The sequence below is a fragment of the Salvelinus namaycush genome, chromosome 29 (genome assembly GCF_016432855.1).
Source record: "Salvelinus namaycush isolate Seneca chromosome 29, SaNama_1.0, whole genome shotgun sequence".
NCBI classification, from domain to species: domain Eukaryota; kingdom Metazoa; phylum Chordata; class Actinopteri; order Salmoniformes; family Salmonidae; genus Salvelinus; species Salvelinus namaycush.
In genome coordinates, this window is record NC_052335.1 from 34,709,725 (window position 1) to 34,718,298 (window position 8,574).

The following is an 8,574-nucleotide window of genomic DNA, read 5'->3' on the forward strand; positions in this document are numbered from 1 at the left end:
GCCGCTCCCTGCCTCTCCCTGCCCCCTACAACTACTCTGCTGTGGTCGAGAGAGGTCGTAATTCCTTAGTAGAAGAACGGCCCCGCAGTATAGGCAGAGGGTTACGGACTTTCATAGAGAACAAAGGATTTCTTCCACCTCACAGAACTTGAGGTACAACATATTTTCATGTTCCGGAGAAAAAAAAGTTTAAACAAAAAAAAAATAAAACATCGGTGTGAAGAATCCAGCTACAACTGGCCCGTTTGTTACAACCGTTGGGAAACTCATGGAGAACTGTGTGGCTACATTAACCATAAACCGCTGTTTAATAATAATAGCCTCAGATATGAGGTTTACATCTATTGTTGTCTAAGATGCTGAGTGAGTATGATATGTTTGAATAATTGTGGTATTAATGATTTGGCTGTTTAATGAAGAAAAATACAATTCCCATTTTGATTTGAACTAAATCAGGAGACCGGCCCCTAGCCAAGTTAGGGTCAGACATCCTGGGACAGCCCCTTTTCTGCCATTCCGAGTAAACCCAACTTGAGATTATCACCAGACGCGAGCTTACTCAATTATGGAGATGGCTGAAGTTCAGACCATTGTGCTGAGAGTGCTCTTTTCAATACGCATACCACGTGTTTAAACTCTTCGACTATCGATAACCGACAGAATAATAACAGTCTTTGATATTAATTACTAGTCTGCAGCTAAAGGAATTCGGTATCATTGCAACGCGAAGAAAACGATACCAACCGAAACATCCATTCCTACAACACGATGAATGTAACTCTGAGCTATCCACTATCACCAACAGACAATAGAGAGAAAAGAAGAAGAATGATGAAGCTCTTCACATATGTGGCTCTGTATATGGCCCCCAACCATAATCTGGAAATATATTAAATTCAGACTATACATGGATACATAGCACTACCTAGGTGGAACTTGTAAGTCCTCCAAAAAGAGCCAAAAAAAACGGATAAAAATCTGTTTTTATAATATGTACCGGTTCATGAGGGTTGCCTAATCACACACATGACATTTTAGAAAGATGTGACCTTTTTAACCCTTTGAAACAGCCCCTATGACCCCAATTCAAGGCACTTCCGGTTGTCACAGGAAGCTGAAAATAAACACATATCCTCATTGGGGTAGGCTTTTACAGAATCCTGAGTTTCAAGTCTTTACGTTAAGAACTGACTGATTTACAGAGGGTTGAACTCAGTGTTTATACAAACTGCAGGTTGGGTATATCAAAACCACTTTTAGGGTAATTTAACCACTTCCGGTTGCTCTAGGAAGCTTAAACTCAACACAGGTAATCCTCATAGTGGCCTGATGGATTGTCATTGAAGACAGCTTGAGATGGCAATCATAACCCACATAGGCATCAGGTTGAATTTAGGGCAGCAGGCAATGTATTCCTATGGGGAGGGATGTCAATGTAAACTGTTAGAAGAAAACACCCTGTTTTCACTGTTAAGGGTTAATTCCACACTGTCAAGGTTAGGCTTGCACAGATCGGGAGGACCTTGGGAAGGTTCCTGTGATTGAATTGTGCTTCTAGCCTCAACGGTTCTGCCGCTGTCACCCAAAAGCACCTCACATTTAGGTCAGGCTTCGTTTTGGGCCTTGTGCTAAGACCTTTCTGGATGTCAATATCGTTCCCCAAAAACGTCAGAGACAGCTGCTCTTCACATATGTGGCTCTGTATATGGCCCCCAACCATAATCTGGAAATATATTAAATTCAGACTATACATGGATACATAGCACTACCTAGGTGGAACTTGTAAGTCCTCCAAAAAGAGCCAAAAAAAACGGATAAAAATCTGTTTTTATAATATGTACCGGTTCATGAGGGTTGCCTAATCACACACATGACATTTTAGAAAGATGTGACCTTTTTAACCCTTTGAAACAGCCCCTATGACCCCAATTCAAGGCACTTCCGGTTGTCACAGGAAGCTGAAAATAAACACATATCCTCATTGGGGTAGGCTTTTACAGAATCCTGAGTTTCAAGTCTTTACGTTAAGAACTGACTGATTTACAGAGGGTTGAACTCAGTGTTTATACAAACTGCAGGTTGGGTATATCAAAACCACTTTTAGGGTAATTTAACCACTTCCGGTTGCTCTAGGAAGCTTAAACTCAACACAGGTAATCCTCATAGTGGCCTGATGGATTGTCATTGAAGACAGCTTGAGATGGCAATCATAACCCACATAGGCATCAGGTTGAATTTAGGGCAGCAGGCAATGTATTCCTATGGGGAGAGATGTCAATGTAAACTGTTAGAAGAAAACACCCTGTTTTCACTGTTAAGGGTTAATTCCACACTGTCAAGGTTAGGCTTGCACAGATCGGGAGGACCTTGGGAAGGTTCCTGTGATTGAATTGTGCTTCTAGCCTCAACGGTTCTGCCGCTGTCACCCAAAAGCACCTCACATTTAGGTCAGGCTTCGTTTTGGGCCTTGTGCTAAGACCTTTCTGGATGTCAATATCGTTCCCCAAAAACGTCAGAGACAGCTGCTCTTCACATATGTGGCTCTGTATATGGCCCCAAACCATAATCTGGAAATATATTAAATTCAGACTATACATGGATACATAGCACTACCTAGGTGGAACTTGTAAGTCCTCCAAAAAGAGCCAAAAAAACCAGATAAAAATCTGTTTTTATAATATGTACCGGTTCATGAGGGTTGCCTAATCACACACATGACATTTTAGAAAGATGTGACCTTTTTAACCCTTTGAAACAGCCCCTATGACCCCAATTCAAGGCACTTCCGGTTGTCACAGGAAGCTGAAAATAAACACATATCCTCATTGGGGTAGGCTTTTACAGAATCCTGAGTTTCAAGTCTTTACGTTAAGAACTGACTGATTTACAGCGTTCGCCACAATAACATCTGCTAACCATGTGTCTTTATATACGGTATGTTATACCATATATGGCATCTTGCCTATGCCGCTCGGTCATTACTCATCCATATATTTATATGTATATATTCTATTCCATCCCTTTACTTGATTTGTGTGTATTAGGTAGTTGTTCTGGAACGGTTGTTGTTGAATTGCTAGATTACTTGTTAGATATTACTACAATGTGTCCTAAAATGGTTACAAATACAAGACTGTGTGTGTGTGTGTGTGTGACAAGAACATTTGATTTGATTTGTTTTGATACGCTGCAGTATGGTATGTTACCACCAGGTGGCTTACAAAAATACCCCCTTCTTAGGACCCTGACAGTTTTGTGTGATTTTCAAACCAGGCATATTAGCATGCTATTTGCAGGCTATTCCAATGGTTTCCCTAGTTGAGACCATGGTTTTGGACCTAACTTGGTCAAAGGTCCTAATATGGAAGGTGTTTATATAAGTTGAGGTCCTAATACGATCTCAAAAACGAGAACACACACACACACACACACACACACACACACACACACACACACACACACACACACACACACACACACACACACACAGATACAGACATAGACACACACACAGCACACACACATGCACACACATTATATTAAACTACATTAACGCTCCATGTATGTTTCTGGGCCTTAATAAATTAGTGAAGATGAGGGAGGGCCCTTTTGCATGATGTAATGCTTGTACCTTATTGACTACTTATAGTAACCAATTAACCAACTAACTACCACTCAATTAAAGCTAATTACCAGACACTCCGGGTGTAAGAAGGTGAGACTAGGTGTAGTTGGGAGGTATGAAGGTGAGACTAGGTGTAGTTGGGAGGTATGAAGGTGAGACTAGAAGTAGTTGGGAGGTATGAAGGTGAGACTAGGAGTAGTTGGGAGGTATGAAGGTGAGACTAGAAGTAGTTGGGAGGTATGAAGGTGAGACTAGGTGTAGTTGGGAGGTATGAAGGTGAGACTAGGTGTAGTTGGGAGGTATGAAGGTGAGACTAGGTGTAGTTGGGAGGTATGAAGGTGAGACTAGGTGTAGTTGGGAGGTATGAAGGTGAGACTAGAAGTAGTTGGGAGGTATGAAGGTGAGACTAGGAGTAGTTGGGAGGTATGAAGGTGAGACTAGAAGTAGTTGGGAGGTATGAAGGTGAGACTAGGTGTAGTTGGGAGGTATGAAGGTGAGACTAGGTGTAGTTGGGAGGTATGAAGGTGAGACTAGGTGTAGTTGGGAGGTATGAAGGTGAGACTAGAAGTAGTTGGGAGGTATGAAGGTGAGACTAGGTGTAGTTGGGAGGTATGAAGGTGAGACTAGGTGTAGTTGGGAGGTATGAAGGTGAGACTATGTGTAGTTGGGAGGTATGAAGGTGATACTAGGTGTAGTTGGGAGGTATGAAGGTGAGACTAGAAGTAGTTGGGAGGTATGAAGGTGAGACTAGGTGTAGTTGGGAGGTATGAAGGTGAGACTAGGTGTAGTTGGGAGGTATGAAGGTGAGACTAGAAGTAGTTGGGAGGTATGAAGGTGAGACTAGGTGTAGTTGGGAGGTATGAAGGTGAGACTAGGTGTAGTTGGGAGGTATGAAGGTGAGACTAGGTGTAGTTGGGAGGTATGAAGGTGAGACTAGAAGTAGTTGGGAGGTATGAAGGTGAGACTAGGTGTAGTTGGGAGGTATGAAGGTGAGACTAGAAGTAGTTGGGATGTATGAAGGTGAGACTAGATGTAGTTGGGAGGTATGAAGGTGAGACTAGGTGTAGTTGGGAGGTATGAAGGTGAGACTAGGTGTAGTTGGGAGGTATGAAGGTGAGACTAGAAGTAGTTGGGAGGTATGAAGGTGAGACTAGGTGTAGTTGGGAGGTATGAAGGTGAGACTAGAAGTAGTTGGGATGTATGAAGGTGAGACTAGATGTAGTTGGGAGGTATGAAGGTGAGACTAGGTGTAGTTGGGAGGTATGAAGGTGAGACTAGAAGTAGTTGGGATGTATGAAGGTGAGACTAGGTGTAGTTGGGAGGTATGAAGGTGAGACTAGGTGTAGTTGGGAGGTATCAGAGACTGGTACAAGGCACAGCCCCATCTCTGTACTTACCTTTCCGTCTCCTGTGGTGTGAACAGCATACTGTTTTCATTAGATCTTAGGGTACGTTACACCTGTGAGACATGTCTGTGTTCAGATCCAGGTCAGTTGTGTCTCCTGGGCTCATGCCAGGGTTAACACAGAAACCTAAATACACACACATACACATTCAGACACACACAAACACACAGTCTTCTATAGACTACCCCCCCCCCCCACACACACACACACACACACACACACACACACACACACACACACACACACACACACACACACACACACACACACACACACACACACACAAACACACTGGAATACCTCCCAGGGTTTGGCCTGCACTCGCACTGCCATGTCAAACTATAACTAGCCATTGAACTAGTTCACTAGCACTTTGACCTCATAGACAGCTACTGTATACCTGCAGGTCCCCCACAAACCGCTGAGCTCATATTTTTTGCAAATATTTCTTACTTACTTTTCTAAAAAACTCTGCATTGTTTCGTTAAGGGTTTGCAAGTAAGCATTTTACGGTAAGGCCTACACCTGTTGTATTCAGCATTTTACGGTAAAGCCTACACCTGTTGTATTCAGCATTTTACAGTAAGGCCTACACCTGTTGTATTCAGCATTTTACGGTAAGTCCTACACCTGTTGTATTCAGCATTTTACGGTAAGGCCTACACCTGTTGTATTCAGCATTTTACAGTAAGGCCTACACCTGTTGTATTCAGCATTTTACGGTAAGTCCTACACCTGTTGTATTCGGCGCATGTGACTAATATAGTTTGATGTGATGTATGCTGGATTGAAACTCATTAATAATGAACCATTGGGCATGAGGTGTACAAAATCACACTTTACTTCAGGTGTGCCCTCCACAGGGCTCTGAGGGAAAATGGTTCCTAGCTGGTCCGTTCACCCCCCCAGGCCTCAACACACCGCCTCTGACTGGTCCGTTCACCCCCCCAGGCCTCAACACACATCCTCTGACTGGTCCGTTCGCCCCCCAGGCCTCAACACACCTCCTCTGACTGGTCCGTTCCAAAGAATTCATACTGTACTGTATACAGGGGTTTCCAGGTGCTTGGGATGTTAATGTGTTAACCTGTCAAAGCCACCCAGAAAGGCGCCGTACAGTCTCACAGTCTAACACTGTACACGATTGCTCTTTGTATTCAGATTACATTACTCAGTCAAAGTATCGCTGGAATTCATGAAAAAGTGACTTTTTTTGCCATTGACAACTCCTTGAAGCATACTGTAAAATGTTAGCCTGGTCTCAGATCTGTTAGTGCTGTATAGATGTCTCCATAGGACCACAACCACAGGACCATAGGACCACAACCACAGGACCACAACCACAGGACCATAGGACCACAACCACAGGACCACAACCACAGGACCACAACCACAGGACCATAGGACCACAACCATAGGACCACAACCACAGGACCACAACCACAGGACCACAACCACAGGACCATAGGACCACAACCATAGGACCACAACCACAGGACCATAGGACCACAACCACAGGACCATAGGACCACAACCACAGGACCATATGAGTCAGGACCAGAACCACAGGACCACAACCACAGGACCACAACCACAGGACCATAGGACCACAGGACCACAGCCACAGGACCACAGGACCACAACCACAGGACCACAACCACAGGACCACAACCACAGGACCATAACCACAGGACCACAACCACAGGACCATAGGACCACAACCACAGGACCATAGGACCACAACCACAGGACTATAGGACCACAACCACAGGACCACAACCACAGGACCATAGGACCTCAACCACAGGACCACAACCACAGGACCATAGGACCACAACCACAGGACCATAGGACCACAGGACTATAGGACCACAACCACAGGACCACAACCACAGGACCATAGGACCACAACCACAGGACCACAGGACCACAACCACAGGACCATAGGACCACAGGAAAATAGGACCACAACCACAGGACCACAATCACAGGACCACAACCACAGGACCACAACCACAGGACCATAGGACCACAACCACAGGACCACAACCACAGGACCATAGGACCACAATCACAGGACCACAATCACAGGACCACAACCACAGGACCACAACACCACAATCACAGGACCACAACCACAGGACCATAGGACCACAGGACTATAGGACCACGACCACAGGACCACAACCACAGGACCACAACCCCAGGACCATAGGAGATAGAAAGACCATGTGTCTTCTCCTCCATTAGAATGAACAGCTTTGCTCTGCTGATGTTCAGTAAACAAGACGATGAGACTAAAGGATTAGGGCTCTCAGGCGGTGCTGGAACACTTTTCTCCCTTCACCTCAGTGTCAGGTAAATGTCAGGGCATTCAGCTCCATGTATTCCACAGGAGCTGACTAATAGTCTATATATTAGCTGTCACCACACGGTTCTGTTAGAGAGGGAGTCGTGTCTGTGACTCCTAGTCTCTGTCCTCTGCACTTCTCCTGACCTCCCACTGTGATATGTGTAGTGGTAGTTCACTGATACTAGAGATGGCTCCCAGAGCTAACCCCTTGAACTTGAATTATCATATATGCACAGTCACTTTAACTATACATTATTTAACTATACATTCATGTACATATGTACATACTACCTCAATTGGTCCGACCAACCAGTGCTCCCGCACATTGGCTAACCGGGCTATCTGCATTGTGTCCTGCCACCCGCCACCCGCCAACCCCTCTTTACGCTACTGCTACTCTCTGTTGATTATATATGCATAGTCACTAACCATATCTACATGTACATACTACCTCAATCAGCCTGACTAACCGGTGTCTGTATTTAGCCTCGCTACTTTTATAGCCTCGCTACTGTATATAGCCTCGCTACTGTACATAGCCTCGTTACTTTATATAGCCTGTCTTTTTACTGTTGTTTTTATTTCTTTACTTACCTATTGTTCACCTAATACTTTTTTTGCACTGTTGGTTAGAGCCTGTAAGTAAGCATTTCACTGTAAGGTCTACTACACCTGTTGTCTTCAGCGCACGTGACAAATAAACTTGATTTGATTTGATTTGCCTCTATAGAATTAACTCTAACCCCTGAACTTGAATTGCCTGTACAGAATTAACCCTAAGCGTATGGCTCAATAGGGTAACATTGTCTAAATCAGGGCTTTCCAACCGTGTTCCTGGAGAGCTACCCTCCTGTACGTTTTTTTTTCTCCAACCCCATTTGTAACTAACCTGGTTCAGTTTATCAACCAGCTAATTATTAGAATCAAGTGCCCTAGATTAGGGTTGTAGTTATAACCTACAGGAGTGTAGCTCTCCAGGAACAGGGTTGGAGTTAAAACCTACAGAACGCTAGCTCTCCAGGAACAGGGTTGGAGTGAAAACCTACAGGACGGTAGCTCTCCAGGAACAGGGTTTGAGTTAAAACCTACAGAACGCTAGCTCTCCAGGAACAGGGTTGGAGTTAAAACCTACAGGACGGTAGCTCTCCAGGAACAGGGTTGGAGTTAAAACCTACAGGACGGTAGCTCTC